Source organism: Durio zibethinus, chromosome 12 (genome assembly GCF_047325235.1).
Source record: "Durio zibethinus cultivar Kanyao isolate XHJ-2024 chromosome 12, ASM4732523v1, whole genome shotgun sequence".
NCBI lineage: Eukaryota > Viridiplantae > Streptophyta > Magnoliopsida > Malvales > Malvaceae > Durio > Durio zibethinus.
The window spans coordinates 13,616,164-13,634,499 of NC_143173.1; the positions used below are offsets into that span (position 1 = coordinate 13,616,164).

General features: G+C 35.1%; 1 pseudogene; it reads right to left on the reverse strand.

Moving 5' to 3' along the window:
- Positions 1 to 18,336, reverse strand: part of LOC111297601 (putative disease resistance RPP8-like protein 2) — a 32,038-nt pseudogene that overhangs the window by 5,102 nt on the left and 8,600 nt on the right.

Consider the following 18,336-nt stretch of genomic DNA (forward strand, 5'->3'; position numbering starts at 1 on the left):
ATCAAATATCAATTCTCTAAATAATGAACATTTGGACGACTTCGACCTACTCGGACCAGGTTTTTTTCCAAAAATTCGTTACATTTGTGATCTTGTTACTTGTGAATTCATATGACCAATCTTTGCCCCATATCTGTGACTAATGAGAACTTGCCCCCTAAAATCACATCTTTTAATTCCGATGACAATTCGTCTATTCGATGCCACTTCTTTGTTCTCTGAAAAAAACTTTCTACAAGTGTCATCTTTATTCAAGCCGTCTGCACAGGTTTTTAGCTTAAATGACCCCCTTTTTTACTTAAACCGCCCTTTTCGGGTTTTCAATCGAATCACCTCCTTTCTCATTTTTTTTTCATTTTTTTTATTTTTTTAATTTTTTTAATTTTTGATTTTTTTTTGCTTTTTTTTTTAAGCAAAATATTTCTTGACAATGTCTGAATTTACAAGACTTGGCAATTCATCTCCGTCCATTTCTGTAAGGATCAGAGCCCCACCAGAAAAAGCCTTTTTTATCACATATGGACCTTCCCAGTTGGGCATCCATTTTCCTCTATTGTCATGTTGATATGGCAAAATCTTTTTCAACACCAATTCGCCCTCACGAAAGCATCGAGGTCGTATCTTTTTGTCATGTGCTCGTATAATTCTTCTTTGATACATTTGTCCATAACTGAGTGCTGAGAGCCTTTTCTCTTCAATAAGATTCAGCTGCTCAAAACGATCTTGAACCCATTCTGCCTCATCCAATTTTGTCTCCATCAACACCCTCAGAGAAGGGATTTCTACTTCAATTGGCAGTACAGCTTTCATCCCATATACTAGTGAAAATGGGGTGGCCCCGGTGGAGGTTCGGATTGATGTTCTATAGGCAAGCAGAGCAAAAGGTAACTTTTCATGCCAATCCTTATATGTGTCAATCATTTTCCCCAATATTCTCTTGACGTTCTTATTCGCAGCTTCCACTGCACCATTCATTTTTGGACGATATGGTGCTGAATGATGATGCTTAATCTTAAACTGTGCACACAATTCTTTCATCATTTTATTGTTTAAATTGCTAGCATTATCTGAGATAATCCTTTCCGGGAGACCATATCGACATATTATCTCTCTTTTTATAAATCTACACACTACTGATCGCGTAATACTAGCATACGAATCTGCTTCCACCCATTTTGTAAAATAATCGATTGCCACAAAGATAAATCGATGTCCATTTGAAGCTTTAGGGGTTATGGGTCCGATCACATCCATTCCCCACATGGAGAAAGGCCATGGTGGTGCCAAGACGTGCAACGGGACTGGAGGGGAATAAATTTTATCTGCATAAATTTGACATTTGTGGCACTTTCTAGCATAACCAATGCAATCATTTTCCATTGTAGACCAGTAATAACCAGCTCTCATGATCTGTTTGGCCATCATATGCCCATTAGCATGTGTTCCACAAATCCCTTTGTGTACTTCTTCAAGTATCATTCTTGCTTCCACTGCATCGACGCACCTTAGCAAAATCTGATCTCGATTTTTTTTATACAGGATTTCTCCATCAAGCACAAAACCTGCTGCTAATCTTCTAATGATCCTCTTATCATTTTTTGAAGCCTGCTCTGGGTAGCTTTGACGCTTGATATACTATACAATGTCATAGTACCATGGTTGTCGATCCACCTCTTCTTCCATATTTGAACAGTGAGCTGGTGAAACTTTCATTTGTACTCTAATAGGTTGGATTCCCACACCATTATTTAACTTAAACATCGCTGCCAAAGTGGCCAAGGCATCAGCAATATGGTTTTCTTCTCGAAGAATATGTTGAAATTGAATCTTTTGAAAATGTTTCCTCAGGCCAACTATGTGCTTTTGGTATAACACTAGTTTTGAGTCCCTGGTCTCCCATTCACCTTTTAGTTGATAAATTACCAAGGCAAAATCTCCATATGCTTCTAGTGTTTCAATTTTCTTTTCAATGGCCATCTGTAACCCCATGACACATGCCTTATACTCAGCGACATTGTTTGTGCAATTGAAATCTAACCTTGCGGAACATGGGTAATAATTTCCTTCTGGGGATATTAGCACTGCTCCAATGCCATGCCCCATTATATTGGATGCCCCGTCGAAAAACATTTTCCATATCTCTCTTACAGGCTCTTTATCTTCATTTTGCAAGATTGCCATCAAATCTTCATCTGGAAAGTCAAACTTCATAGGTTCATAATCTTTTGTAGTTCGATCAGCAAGAAAATCAGCAATTGCACTCCCTTTTATGCATTTTTGTGTCACGTACACAATATCATATTCTTAGAGCATGACCTGCCATCTCGCTAACCTGCCTGACAAAGATGGTTTTTCAAAAATGTACTTGAGAGGATCCAATTTTGATATTAGCCACGTTGTATGGTAGAGCATGTATTGTCTGAGTCTACGAGTAGTCCAAGCCAGGGCACAACATATTTTTTCTATTTGGGGGTACTTGGTCTCGTACTCTGTAAATTTTTTACTCAAATAGTATATAGCATGCTCTTTCTTGCCAGTTTCATCTCTTTGCCCCAATACACATCCTATCGATTTTTCTTGAACCGTTAAATATAAAATCAACGGTCTTCCTACAACTGGTGGAACCAATATCGGTGGGCTTATCAAATACTCTTTAATCTTTTTAAATGCATTTTGGCATTCTTCATCCCATTCACCAGGATTATTTTTACGAAGCAAACTGAAGATTGGATCACATTTTGAGGTAAGTTGGGATATGAAACGAGAAATATAATTCAATCGCCCCAAAAAGCCTCTCACCTCCTTTTGCGTGCGTGGTGTTGATAATTCTTGAATGGTCGAATCTTATCAGGGTCTACTTCTATACCTCTTTCACTGACTATAAACCCTAATAATTTTCCAGATTTAACACCAAAGGTGCATTTGGCTGGATTCAGCTTAAGCTGGTATCTTCGTAATCTTTCAAAGAGCTTTTTGAGATTAACAACATGATCTTCCTCTTCTTGAGACTTAGCTATCATGTCATCAACATATACCTCTATCTCTTTATGCATCATATCATGAAAAAGAGTGACCATCGCTCTTTGATACGTGGCACCAACATTCTTTAGCCCAAAAGGCATAACTTTATAGCAAAACGTCCCTCACATTGTCACAAATGTAGTTTTTTTCATATCTTCACAAGCTATTTTGATCTGATTGTAGCCAGAGAAACCATCCATGAATGAAAAAGTGGAATGCTTAGCAGTGTTATCCACAAGGGTATTAATATGTGGCAATGGAAAATTATCTTTTGGGCTAGCCTTATTTAAATCTCGATAGTCCACACACATTCTAACTTTTTCATCTTTCTTGAGAACTGGGACTATATTGGCTACCCATTCAGGGTATTTGGCTATTTCTAAGAAACCAGCATCAAATTGCTTTTTTACTTTTTCTTTTATATTCAGCAACATTTCTGGCTTCATGCATCTCAACTTCTGTTGTACTGGTCGACATTCTGGTTTCAGAGGCAGCCTATGCTCAACTACCTCTGTGCTAAGGCCAAGCATATCTTGGTAAGACGATGCAAATACATCCATGTACTCTTGCAGTAGATTCACCAACTTTTGCTTCTCAATTGGTGATAGTGAAGTACCGATCCTGACTTCTTTCTTATTATCACCATCTCCCAAATTTAATGGGTCAGTTAATTCCTGATGGGGTTCTATAATTTTCTTCTCTTGTTCCATCCATTTCAACAAATCATGAGGTAAATCATAGTCTTCTGAATCAACATCGTTATCAAGCTCACTAATGTGAGTCAAATTTTCAAAATCAAACCCGGTGTTATTGCCTTGGTCATCCATAATGTTCATTATTAGAAAACCTGAAAATGGGTATAATCACAAAGAGATATATATTGATCTTGGCAAGGGCAGAAAGAATGGTAAAAAGGAAAGAAAAATGAAAAATAGAGAACATGATATAAGTGAAATGCATTGCATTCATCATTTTATTAGGACAATGAAAATAAGCCCACACACTTAACCTCCGCATGCTCTTGGGCAGAAACAATTGAAATTTTCTAGTTAATAGGTTCAAGGACAACAAAACGGTACACCATTCTTCAAGTCTCCTAAAAAGGAAAAAAGATCTCTTCATCTTGATCTGTTTCTTCATCCATTTCCACTTGAAGTTGTGAGAAAGCTTTCTCTAATCCCATTACCAGTCCTCTTTGTTCAACTCCTGTCGACTCAGGATAGATATGCCCGGCTGAATGAAAGGTTTCGTACAAATAAGGGAACACCATTTTTCCATTGATCGAATTTTATCCTTTGAGGCGCGCCATTCTCTTTTCTTTCTTTTCCAGCATTACATTCTTCTTATCAGTAGCTGAAGGCTTATAGCCTAACCCCCATCTTTTTTTGTTTTCAACAGGGCATGGTGCTCTTGTGATTCCTTGTAGAGCTTTCCCTAAGCCTTGCCCAACTTGCCAACCCTTGCCAGCAGTCTGCTTGATCAGCATATTAGTAGTTTTTTACAATTGAGGGATCGGCATCCTTGACCATTCTCTTATGTAAGTAGCATTTGCTACTTCAAAAGCTCTGAAAGAACATTCAATTGCTTCTTCTGCTGTCTCAATGTAGGGAGTTGCTAAGGTCTTTGTTACCAACAAGTCCTCTTCACCATCCACACAGACTTGTTTTCCTTCTATGATGAATTTTACTTTCTGATGTAATGATGAAGGTATAGCTCCGGTCGTATGAATCCAAGATCTTCCAAGTAGACAACTATATGCTAGAGTTATGTCCATTACTTGAAATATAATGTTAAAGGTACAAGGACCAATCTGTAATGGGATCTTTATATCGCCAATTACCTCTCTCCGTGCCCCATCAAATGCTTTTACAATCATATGGCTATTTCGCATATGAGAAGGATCCACTGGAAGCTTTGACAATGTTGTCAAAGGCATAACATTAATAGACGATCCATTATCAATCAGCACTTTAGCCATAGTGTGGGACTTACACTTGACAGTAACATGTAAGGCCTTAACACTACCACGTCCCTCCGGAGGTATTTCATCATCATTAAAGGTAATGAAATTAGGGGCTATAATATTCCCAACCATATGATCAACCTTCTCAACAGAAATGTTGTGCTCGACATAAGCTTGGTTGAGCACTTTCAACAAAGCATTCCTATGCGGCTCAGAGTTTAGTAGTAGTGACAGTAAGGAAATATGAGCTGGTAGTTTATTCAGCTGGTCAACCACACTATACTCACTGTGTTTGATGATCTTTAAAAATTCACAAGCTTCTTTTTCTGATACCGATTTGTTAATTTGGACTTTGGAGCTTACCACCGGTTGGGAATCTTGGCTTTCCCTTGTGTCTTCTTCTTCTATCTTGTCTTTCCCTTTCCTGACCCTTTCTGACATTTCAGGAGTGTAAATTCGACCACTTCGGGTCATTCCTCCTACTCCCGCTATGTTGGCGGTATTCTCTATGCTTGGATTATTCGAGGTCATATTAGGCCATCGTATTGCTACATCATAATCATATCGCCATGGGACTGCTTTGTTGGACTGATAAGGGAATGGACTAGGGACATGAATGGTCATTGGTGTCCTGGGAGAGAAGATAGTTTTCTCAATTAGGGGCTCTGATTTTTCATCATAGTAAACAGTGAGGGGTTTAGGGATAAAAGACTTGCAAGGACGCTCGTCACCCATTGTATTCACACTATTTTCATCATATTCATCATAGAATTCAATGATGGCCTTATCCATCAAGCTCTACAATGTTTGCTTAAAGACCTCATAATTTTGAATCAAATGTCCAATTGTTCTCCCATGGTATTTACAAAAATGGTCTGGGTCTTCATGATTGCCATTGTCATCCGAAAATAGTGGTTGAATCATGGTCATCTCATACAAACAGTCATACACCCTTTCAAAAGGGGTCCTCACTTCATCTGTGCATCTTTTGATCTTTTCACATTTTTTCTTACCCACCATATTGATTTTCCCTTCGGTGTGATCCGGCAAAGGGTTTCCACTAACATTCGGCTTGAATTTAGTATCAAAAGATAAAAGCCCGTCATTTATCAAACCTTGCACCTTGTGTTTAAATGCCATGTAATTTTCAGTAGAGTGTCCTGTAACTCCATAATGATAATCGCATTTGGCGTTAGGGTCATACCAACTTGGGTAAGGTGGTCTCAACGGTTTTGCATAAGTAGGAGCGACAAGGTGGCCTTTCATTAACTGAGGGTACAAATCAGTGTAAGACATGGGAATTGGGTCAAAATGAGGTCTTTCTCGATTATTATTTTATGAGTTTTTTTGATTGCTGTTTGGATAGGTCGATCGGGTAAACGGTCGAGCTGGAGGTACAGAGGTGTAATTAGATGATTGAAGACTAAAACTTAGTCTGGGTAACGGTTGTTGGGGTGTTCGATAATGGTATGGTTGTTGAGAAACTTGGTTTGTGGCAGGGTAGTAAGGGGGATATGGATTATACGGGACAAAAAGATAGTGTGAGGGATTTCTGTGAGTGACAGCATGTGTTTCCTGCTCTTTCTTCTTTACAGTTACTGTCTTCTTTTCAGACCCTTCAATTTTACCACTTTTGATAGCGTTTTCTATCATCTCTCCTGAGATTACCATGTCATAAAAGTTTTTCGTGGCATTTTCCACCAATCTATCATAATACGGGGCCTTCAGTGTATTGACAAATAGCACGGTTATCTCTTTTTCTGTCAGTGGTGGTTGAACTTGGGCCGCTACATCCCTCCATCGATGTGCGTATTCCTTGAAGGTTTCCATCGATTTCTTCTCCATATTTTGCAATGATAGCCTATCAGGGGCTGTATCCAAGACATGCTTATACTGGGCAAGAAAAATTTTGGCCAAGTCTTTCCATGAATTGATCTTGCTTCGATCTAACTGCACATACCATTTAGCTGCTGAACCAGTCAAACTATCTTGAAAATAGTGTATCAATAGTTTGTCGTTATGGGTATGACCTGTCATTTTTCTACAAAACATGGTGATATGAGCAGAAGGACACTTTGTCCCATCATATTTCTCAAAATTTGGAGTCTTAAATTTTGGTGGGATAACCAAGTCAGGCACTAGGCTGAGCTCATTGGCGTCAATAACCCCATAAATGTCATTACCTTCAACCGCCTTGAGCCTCTCTTCGAGTTGGTCATATTTATCTTGAATTTTTGAATTTATAACAGGTTCTGACATTTCGTGAGACTTTTCTTGTTCAACAGGATCGTCAAGATTTGGTACCATGATGGGATCAACTGGGATGGGTCCTGAATTGGTATTCAAGTGGGTTGATCGTTGACTTTCAGAATGATTGACATATGGGTGAGGTTGTGCACTTAGTGGTTGTATGTGTATACCCTGAGGAACTTGAATCTGAACCTGAAGTGGAGTGAATCCCGGAGGGTATAATGGCTCTTCTATATTAACCTCATCTCTTGTCCTTGACACACCAGCGACTCCTTTTCCTTTCATTGAACCAAGCAACAGTTGTCTTAATTCAGTCATTTGTGCTTCGATGCTTTGCTGTATTTCCATTACTCTTTCTCGTATTTTCTCCTGTGCCCTTTTGACCCTTTTAAATCTAGCCGTCTTCTCTTCTTCCATGGCTCAAGCTTGAGAACGAGTATTATATCTATGCGAAATTGATGAATTTTGGTTCCTTGGCTTTGCTATCCTTGAACCTTAGTTTATTAACCATGAATTAGATCGCATGATATAATGTTATTGATATTATTGTTGGTATGAAAATGAATGCATGAAATGAATGAAATGCAAATTAGGGTACTGTTTTGGATCGATCGAAACAAAAAGAAACTTTCATTAACCATGGGAGTCTTTATACATTATCCGATCATTCTTGCATTAAAGCTATAAAAATATTTGACTTGAGCATATTGCTCCCTAGCTTCATACAAAAAGTGCAATAATCTTTGACTGTGGCCTTGAGTTGGTACAATCTCCTGTTCCAATGCTTTCGCCTTTTCAACCATGTTGCTTGCATTTCGAACAGCCTTGTAGATTTGAATAGTCAGATGCTCGATGTATTGCTGCCTCCCTAAACTTTCTGCTCTCCACATTTCTCGAGCATCTACCTCCATATTGCAAGTGCGAGCCCAATAATCTTTTCTATCTTGCCACTCAGTCAAAATCTTGTCTTTGTGACTCTGATTGCTTGTCAATTGAAGTTCCAAGCTCATTAATTCATGCTCTAAGGCTCTTTTCTCACTTTGTAAATCAAAGTTCTTGCTTTGTTCCCTCTTTAGTTCAGCTTTTAGCTTTTCACTTTCTCTTTGGTGCCTTGTTACCTTTTCAGAAGCTCCTGAAAGTTTTTCTTTCCATTCATGTTGTTTTTTAGTAAGTGTGGAGATTATTTCTTTGTTCTCTCGAGCTCTGTTCTTCCAATATTCCACCATATCTCATAGTTTCTCCACATCTTTCTTGGATCCCTTCAAAGGTCTGCTATCCAATCTTAATTTCTTATTTTTTTGATGCAAATTTTGTAGATCTTCTTTCAATACTTTTCATTCTTTAGTCAACTTCTGTACTGCATCATCTCTCATCATCAAATCATATCTCAATTGGTTGACCTGATCCATCATAACCATCTTTTCTTTCTCTAACCTTTTCTTTTCAATCTCAAATTCTCGTTGAACGATCTCAAGAGTCGATAATACTGGTACTGAAATAGGAATTGGCAACTTCTCTGAAACATCAACTGGTAGAGGTTTAATTTCATTAACCCTTTTTATCCTCCAGGTAAGGTAACATTCTGCAACATTATCTGCAAATCTAGCTGGACTCATTCGGTTGACTTGCTTCCATGCTTTGATGATTTCACGAACCTTTTTCACGTAACCGGGTGTCCCATAATCAAACTCGAGTGAATTGAGTCCATGAGTCATAGGGATAAACTGTCGTGAGTCATATTGTCTTTGAACCATAAAGGGTGCGTAACTCACTGCCCCTCATATTTCTAACAAAGGTACCCATGACTCATCTCCACAACTATATAAGATGGACATCGAAAGCATCCATGGTGCCCTCCATGTTACATCCTCGCTCGTGAGCTTCAGAAAGAATGCCAACCACTGACCTTTTGTCCAATCATTCTTCCATTCTTTAGCAATAAACTCCTTGATAGGACTGAAATGTACGGAGAATGGCCGAAATGATATCTTTTCTTTCCCCCAAAAATGGCTTCTGAGCCAAACAAAAAGTAACTGAGCACACCCCATAAATCGTCCTTCACCCTTTCTTCGACAAAAATTAAGTGATCTAATAGTTTCTGCCAAAATAGTTGGTGAATGATTTATACCTTTATCTAATTGCTCAAAGAAATCAACCATTGATGCTTCTATATGTCCTAAAACCTTAGGAAATATCATCAGCCCATAGATGGCCAAAGCAAACACATCCAACCCCTAATCAGTGTCAATATACCTTCTTATGTACTCGAGCAGAAAAGTTGCTGGAATGGTCTCAACCCCGTTTTTTTCTTTCTTATGCTTGTCTATCTCTTCAACCTCCACTTGCATGATCTTGGCTAATTTTTTTCTATATCCGGTAGTCTTATGCTCTTTCCAATAGATCTTGTCTTGATTGGTAGACTCTATCCGGAGTAAAAAAAAATATTCTTCGATCGTGGGGACCAAGTCTTCTTGGTTGAATACAAAGCATCGATAAGATGGATCCCAGAACTGTGTTACGACTCTCATCAACTGTTCATCAACCTTCACTGACATAAGTAGTGCCACATTTATGTATTTTTTGGAAAAAGATTCTTTTCTCTTTGTTCTCCACTGTTTCCAAATGGCTTTCAATTCTGATATATTATTTTGACTGAGATCCATATGCATTGACTGTGGTAGCACTGATATATGACCATCTACTAAGCAATCTCCTTCATTTCTCTGAGTATCTTCTGAATGGTTCTTGACCTCTAAGTAGCTCTTACACATGGATGACATCCTTTTAGGTTTTCTGAAAGTTTTTCTTGCTAAAGATAGGTCCAAAACAATACCCTCTAGAAATATGGTACCTATATGATGCATGCAACGAAATTGAAGACAACAAAAGAATTAAACAAATCAATAATGTAAATAAAACAAATAAACAAAAATAAGTAAATGAATGAACAAGCATACGTCATAACAGAATATACATAGTGTCCTAATTTAGGTAATTTTCTCATAAAAGGGACGATATGGCTCTATCCTAAAGTTGAACCTTACGGGTCGCTATATGCCAGGTTAAGTTTTACGCGTCTAAAGGTTCTCAGACTATTCCTCACATTATTGTCCATTATAGACTAGTAAGGCTCCCCGATCCTTACCCATTACAGGTTGCTAACAGAACGGGTTCAATCTGAGTGAAAATGTTTCGCTAGCAAATGCGGAGGTTATCACCTCACGAGAGCGTAGCTACTTCATTTCCTCCTAAAAGGGATAGAGCTCGGGTTTAGAGCTCATGCATGAATATGCAAAGTGTGTGCACAATAATTTAATTAAAATAACATGAATAAATCATAACCACAAAATCAAAATAAATTAATAACTAACACACAATTTGTTTTATTTATTAACAAATATTTTTTTTTTTTAAATCAAGGTGAAGGAAATTAAAAGAAATGTCAAATAAAACCAATTAAATCCAACAATTCTTAATAACGCATAATTAAAAGTTTTGGCTTGACTCTCGAAATTTATCCCCAGCGGAGTCGCCAGGCTGTCGTAATGGTTTTGAGACCGCCAGACGTAAAAATGAGGTTTTAAAATCGGGGAAAATAAATAAAAAGAGAAGTCACCACCAATCTTTGTTAGGGTGTGATTGGCCACCCAAAAGTTTATCTTTTTAATAAAACTATAAAAACGAGTTTAAAGTTTATCAAAAAGATAAATTTCGGTTTGCGAAAAATCAGGTTGGGTCCGGGAGTCGGTTACGCTTGGGGAAGGATTAGCACCCTCACAACGCCCATAAATTGGTACCATTTAATTATGCACTATTTTCGACGTTGGATAAAAATAGTTTTAATTTGAAATTTAACATTAATTCCCTTCATTAAAAAAATATTTTTGCTAAAATTTTTATTTAGGAATATTGAGAAAATCTTTAAGTTAAAGAATTATCTTGAAATTCTCCAACATCTAGGCAGAATTTGAAATAACTCTTTTCGCTTAAGATTTAACACAACAATTCTTAAAATGAAATAACACTCTTTATAGAAAATAATTGTTAGTAACTCTCCAACATCTAGGCAGAGCACCAAGAATTATTTCTTTCGGAATGTTATTCTTATTTTATTTTATAACATCAAAAAAAAAATTTAGTATTATTTTTTTTATTGTAAAATATTTTATCATTAAGTAGTAAATAAAAAATTAAAGACAGAATAGTACAAATAAATGCTGATAATAACGTGCTAACGTATGTATGCCAATAAATGTTATGTAACATGAAATGAAATTTAAAAGTTGGATTCTTAAGTATAATGAGACCACCTCGACTCTCCAACATCTAGGCAGAGCTTAGGTGCGACTGTTTACATTTAAGATCCCAATTTTATTATACTTTCTATTTTTTAATTTTATTATTAATAAATTTAGAACACAGTGTGAAAAACTTAATGAAATAGAGTTTCCTAAATACCCCATCATTTAGGCAGTATTCGGGAACAAACCATCTCATGTGAGACTTCCACAAGTGTTCTTAAAGTTTTGAAATAAAATTAAGGGTAAAATTTTAGGGTTTGAGGTTTAATTAAAATATGAACATCTCTAAAAATCTCCATCATCTAGGTAGACTTTCAAAGCAAGTTCAAAATTTTTATAATTTTGGAAAACTAGTTAAAATTTTCTTATATACATTTTTTATGAAAATTTAAATAATAATTCCCCAACATCTAGGCGAAATTATTTGTTTGAAGATGTATTTTTTTTATTCCCTCCAACATCTAGGTAGGGAAAATAAAAGCTTATTTCATTATTATTACTATTTAAACATTTTTAAAATATATTATTTTTTCTTTTATATTGTTTTCATTTTTATTATTATTATTAATAACAATTAAATATTTATCATAATAAATTTAAACATTTATGCATAAAAAATACTTAAAATAACAAAGATAATATTATATAAAAAGAATAGAAAATTCAAAAAAAAAAAAATTTTTTACCTGAACCGGACCGGTCAACGGTCCGGTCAACGACGGTCCGACGGTTCGGTTCGGTTCGGTCTGGGAGCGGTCTGGTTGGTTCAGCGGTTCAGGTCGGTCCAGAGAGCGATTCGGTTCAGTCTGGTCAAACCGGTTCAGAGCCGTTGAGAAGTCGGGTTAGCGGGTCAGTTGCGCGGACCCCGGGTCGGGTTCGGGTCAACGCGTGGATCCTCCTTGGTTTAAACGACGTCGTTTTGGGGCGTTTGTTGAAACGACGTCGTTTTGGCTATTGACTGTTTATATAAAAGTTAAAAAATTTTCTTTCCCTCATTCTTTTCACTCTTCAGGAAAAAAAAACCTTCTTTTTTCTCTCGTTTTTTTTTTCTCCGACCAAACGCAGATGGCCGGCCGGCCGTTCCTCCGCCGCTGCCGCCGCCGTTCGTCGGTCACTGGCCGCCGTTGACGATGGTCGAAAAATTCCCAAAAATACCAAAACGTTCCCCTCGACCTCCTGAGTTCAGATCTGAGGTCCCTTTCACCAAAAAGCGTCCCCACTTCCCTAGATCTGCTAGTGAAGTTTCAGTCAGATCTCTTTTTCTTTTATATTCTGGCTTTTTTTTTTTTTTGAACTGACTTTGATTTTTCTTTGTGCAGGGGGCTCTCGGCGCTGGGTTCCTCCCTGCGGGGAGGACTGTTTGATTTTTTTTTTGTGATTTTTTTTCCCTTTTTTTTTTGGACAGAATCTCCCTCTCCTTTTTTTTTTTTCAATGTCTTCGCTAGGAGCTCTATTTATAGAGCTCCAGCCATACGCGTTCGGAGGGAAAGGCATGGGGCTCGATCACGGGATATAAACACGAGCCCCGTGCCTCTTTTATTCAATTTTGTTTTATTTGACGTTTGTCAACTGAAGAAGTAATTAAGTGTGGAGGGTAGGGTCTGATTGCAGTGGTGCCGGGGACAGCACCACTGCCACCCTTAATTTTTTTGTCTTCTATTTTTTTTTGTGGGTATTTTTCATTTTTTTTGTTTTTTGTATTTTGTATTATTTTTGGTATTTTTTTATTTCGTATTTTGTAATATTATTATTATTTTATTTTATTTTATTTTATTCTGGGACAAAAATTGATGTCTACACCATTGAATCTTGCTTCACCTTAGATTATCACAACGTTAGCTTGACAACGTTTGTTGGAACAAATTTCAAAACATGATGCCTCAGTTGGAACAAATTTTAAAGTTGAATAATAGTTAGCTGGTTACCTAATATATATATTTTTAAAACTCTATCCAAAATTGAGTCGGATTAGATTTCATAAAGAGGATAAGTTCTCCCAATGCGTGTTTTATCAATTTACAAAACTCAAAACTAAGATGTTACTTAAGAAAAATTGAATTTCTTAATCACTTGAACCAATAGACATTGGTACCTAATATTGATATCTCAATTACAATGTCCAAGTCTGTGACATAAGGCTACCTAATATTAATTGGTTCACAATTTTTTATTTGGATTAACGAAATGTATTGGTACCAAATTTAAAATATTTAACAATGATTTAATAAAAAAATATACTTTATAAATAAATAAATACTGGCCGACATAGACGATGAGGTGAATTTATCATCTTCTACTTTGGTTAACATCATAACATATAGATTTGTGGGCCTACTACTAGACATGGATTAGAGGAATCGCCAATAATCTTTTTTGTTTAGATGTGATTGGCCACCAAAAACAAATTCTGATCTATAAAACTAAAGTTTAGGTTCAGGAGTATGTTTATGCATGAGGAAGATTATAGCACCCTTACGACACCCATCCCAATGATGGTACTAGTTTGATTCCAAAATATCCAAGCCTTAAAAAATGTTTATGTTTTTACCAAAATATTAAATATTAAAAAATTAGTCTTAAAATTATCCCAATAGTTTGATAGCAATTTAAGATAATTCTCTTATCTCAGAAGTATTCACGAGAACTAGTATCCTACTCTAAAGAGGCTCTATTGTTAGATTTGTTAAGACTTCTATTCAAAAAAATTAGTAAAGTCTTCAAATAGTTTAGTAGAACTTACTTTAAAGTAGATCTCCTAATAGTTTGGCAAGACATTTTGTAAAAAGATTTGTAAAAAAATTTTGTGAATTTCATTATATCTCCCATTAGTTTGGTAGAACTTAATTTGAAGCACTCCTCAAATAGTTTAGAGGATAAAAATTATTTTTTATTTATTTTTAAAATTGATTTATGTAATTTTTCAATAGTTTGGTGGGTTTCATAAAATTTAAATTCATGAAAAGTCCTCAAATAGTTTGGAAGGATTCATGAATTTATTTGAAAATATTTTTTTATTTTTTCATAAATAGGTATAAAGAAAAAATATCATAATAATAAGTAATGTATTTTATAATTTAAAATAAGAAATAATAAGAGTAAATAAAAATAAACAAAATAAAATAAATAAAATAAGAAAAATAAAGTCAAAATAGATAATGGAGTGGAAAAGGGAAAGAAAATACCTATGATCAAGGAGGATTGTGCATGGTAAAACACATAGATTTGGATGTCTCAAATTTTAGGCTTTTATTCAAAAGTGTTTGAGTATGCCTCTCTTTCTAAAATGGTTATTCTTTTGTCTTCTCTCTAGCTGATTTTTAGAAAATGATGAATAAATCCTAAAAGCTAATAGAGAATTTTTAGAAACTCAACAAATTGTCTAGAAAGCTAAACCCAGGAATCCCTAGAATGCAAAATCCTATAGAAATTCAAACCCAAAAACACCAAATCCCAATTCTAAAAAATCTGAACAAACCAAACCTAGAACTTAAAACCTCTTGGTTGCTAAACAAATTTCTCTTTTTTTCTCTCAAATGTTTTTGCATAATCTTTTTTTAAATGCTCATTTGCTTTGATTACAAGTTTATATAGAAGTTTATGCTTAATCAATTCTTCTTAAACGATTTTGTTTGATTTCCATTTTAATGAGAATTGATTTTGAAATCAAATCCCAAAAATCTCTCCTTATCATTTTAATGTGAATTGATTATGGAATTAAATTTTGACAATCTTTCCACATCATTTTTAATGCCAATTGATTCTACAATTAAATCCCAAAAATCTTTCACTTACGGTTGAAGCCTAACTCTGAAAAAATATTTTCGAACTAAATGGGGTGTCTATAGCTGCCATTCTTTATGCATTTTTTATGGAACAGAAATTGCACAAAGACAAAAGACATCCATTTTGTTCAGATTTGAAAGTCGAGATTTAAAAAGTGATCAAAGTATGCCAAATGATCAAGACTAAATTGCAAAACAAGAAATAAAATGATCTGGACTAAGCCGAGATTAAAATAGGTGACCATGATTGAACCTCAAGTTAGAAAAATAAAATGATCTGGGTTGAATCGAGATCGAAATGAGTGACCAAGATTAAACCACAGGTCAAAAAAATAAAGTTCAAAATTTCACTTTAAATCCAAATATTCAAAATTTTGACATTAGAAATTTGTGAGGTTCCATAACATAAGCTGAAAGATCCCAATATTCCAAGTTTAATAAAATTGTAAAGATTCAAGATTTGAAAAGGTTTTCAAATTCGTAAGAATGAAAGATTCACAAGATTTCAAGTTTCGCAAAGGTTCTAGATTCGCAAAGATTTCAGGTTTGCAAAGACTTTCAAATTTGCAAAAAAAAAGATTTGCAAGATTCCAAGTTTCACAAAGGTTCTAGATTCGCAAAGATTCTAGGTTCACAAGGACTTTCAAATTCGTAAGAAAAAAAGATTCACAAGATTTCAAGTTTTGCAAAAGTTCTAGATTCACAAAGATTTTAGGTTCATAAGAACTTTCAGATTCGTAAGAAAGAAATATTCACAAGATTTCAAGTTTCAGAAAGGTCAGAAAAATGATCTGTACTGAGTCGAGATCAAATAACTGAGACAATGTCGTGAGTCTAAAAGCAACCAAGATCGAGTTGAGGTCATAGATGAATAATCGAGATGACATCCCAAGTTAAGAAAATGATCTGGACTGAGCTAAGATCAGGTGACCGGAATAAAATCACGAGTAAAAAATGAAGTGATTAGGATTGAGTCGATGTCAAAAATAAATGATCAAGATAAAACCACAAGTCATAAAAAATGATCTAGACTGAGCCAAGATCTAATAACTGAGACAAAATCACAAGTAAAAAATAAAGCGACCAGAACTGAGTTGAGATTGAAAATAAACAACCAGGACAAAACCACAAGTCATAAGAAATGATTTAGACTAAGCCAAGATCGGGTGATCAGGATGAAATCACGAGTCAAAAATAAAGTGTCTAGTATCGAGTTGAGATAAAAAAATGAATAACCAGGATGAAACCACTACTCGTAAAAAATGATCTAGACTGAGTCAAGATTGGGTGACCTGGACAAAACCATGAGTCAAAAATGAAGTAACCAGAACTAAGTCAAGGTAAAAAATAAACGACCAGGATGAAACCATAAGTCATAAGAAATGATCTGAATTAAGCCAAGATCGAGTGATCAGGATGAAACCATGAGTAAAAAATGAAGCGACTAGGATCGAGTCAAGGTCAAAAATGAATGATCGGGATGAAACCATGAGTCATAAGAAATGATCTGGACTAAGTCAAGATTGAGTGACTGAGATGAAATCATAAATAAAAAATAAATCGACTAGGATTAAGTCAAGGTCGAAAATAAATGATCGAGACGAAACCACGAGTCATAAGAAATAATCTAGACTGAACCAAGATGGAGAATGAGTGATGATGATATTGCAATGATGCAATGCATGCCTTATCCAAGCTGTAAATGTAAACACAATGTATGTAATGCTGATGTGGTGGTAAGGTTCTCAAGACTTCACCAGTTCTTTTTAGCTTCTTAATATCTCAAAACAAATTCTGTCAATCGATCTATGTCATTTTTCTCATTTGGTCATAACTCGTAGGTCATGTCAAGTAATCTATTACTAATTTATCATTAAATCACTTGTTTGCCTCATCGTAAATCATTTTCTCATGCTTTTTCATTCATCTCATCTTGGGTTGTTTTCAAAAAAAATGGAAAACTCTTAATAAAAATGTCATTCATTTATTTGCCTTCATTCAAATTAGTGATAGACATGATACATTTTCTTTGTTCATTCAAGGAATACTCATTAGTGAAGGATAAAAAAAATGGGTCTTTATTATTTGAAAAGATAAAAGATAGGGTCAAGAACAACTCAAGGGTGAAATGCTGATATTTATTCAAATAGGACATTAACATCCAAAATAATGATTATTCAAACAATTTTGAACTCAAACTCAAGATCATTGTTCAAAAAGACATTCTATTGATATCTTCAATCTTTGAGCTAATCATTATCCTCCTTCTAAGGACTTTCACATGAAATTGGTGTTTCAAGTTTTCATCTTCACTTAAACTACCCTTTCAGGTTTTTAGTTTAAGTCTTTTTTTTTCCTTCTTTGTCTCCTTTTGTTTTGTTTTTTTATTCATTTTTTATTTGTTTCTTTTTTTTTTTTTGCTTTTTGCTTTTTACTTTTTTTTTTGCTTTTACTTTTTTCTTTTTTTTTTTTGCACACTTTTTTTTTCATTTTTCTTTTTTTTTCTCCTTTGTTGACACTTTGACTAAAGCTTCACACAATCCAATGGCAAGCCTACCCCAATTCAATTCATGATTCTCTGAATTAAGTATTCACATTTGATCAAAATAAAATTTTTAAGGTATGTAATATAGGCTAGGGTAAAGGGTGTTAAAGAAAGGGATAAAATAAGCCTAAATTGTATTTGAGAGGTAATTAAACCAATGATCATTTCTTTATGTGGAGCATTTTTATATTTTGTCCCAATAATTTATTTTCATTTTTTTCTCTTTTTTGTTTTTTTTTATTTTTTTTGTTGGTGGAGCATATTGGTATTTTTCCCCATCAATTTTTTTTTTATTTTTCATTTGTCAAGGAAACTTAATCACACAAGGACTTTGCCCTTGAACAGATCTTTCAAACTTTGCCCTCTAGTGTGAGGGGGATCCTTGGTTAGGGTTCCTTAAAAAAAATTTTTAATAGGCTTAAATGGGGTAGCAAGGGATAACTTTTTGAAAGGATAAAAGAAAGAAGGCCATTT